We start from the raw sequence: 401 nt of genomic DNA, 5'->3' as shown, positions 1-401 counted from the left end.
GTACACCCTAGGCTACTAGTTTACTATTAATAGGATCTTTTGACATTGTATCTGTACCTCATGACACTTTACACGTTTTCTTGGTGTACTTCTCACGGCATGAGTCTCTAAACCCCATGGTTGGGGGTGAGGAGCTCTCCTGTGTCTTGATGGATTAATGCAATTACTACTGTTTTTCATTCAATCATGCTTGCTTCCATTCTAAGATATCACTTGTTCTTAAACTGGATGAATGAGATGATCCGTGACACTCATCATCATTCTCAACTATGAACGTGTGCCTGACAACCACCTCCGTTCTACCTTAGATTAAGTAGATATCTCTTGGATTCTTTAATCAGAATCTTCGTGGTATAAGCTAGAACTGATGGCGGCATTCAAGAGAATCCGGAAGGTCTAAA

This window comes from Arachis duranensis, chromosome 6 (assembly GCF_000817695.3).
Source record: "Arachis duranensis cultivar V14167 chromosome 6, aradu.V14167.gnm2.J7QH, whole genome shotgun sequence".
NCBI classification, from domain to species: domain Eukaryota; kingdom Viridiplantae; phylum Streptophyta; class Magnoliopsida; order Fabales; family Fabaceae; genus Arachis; species Arachis duranensis.
Note: the sequence above shows the minus strand (reverse complement) of the source record.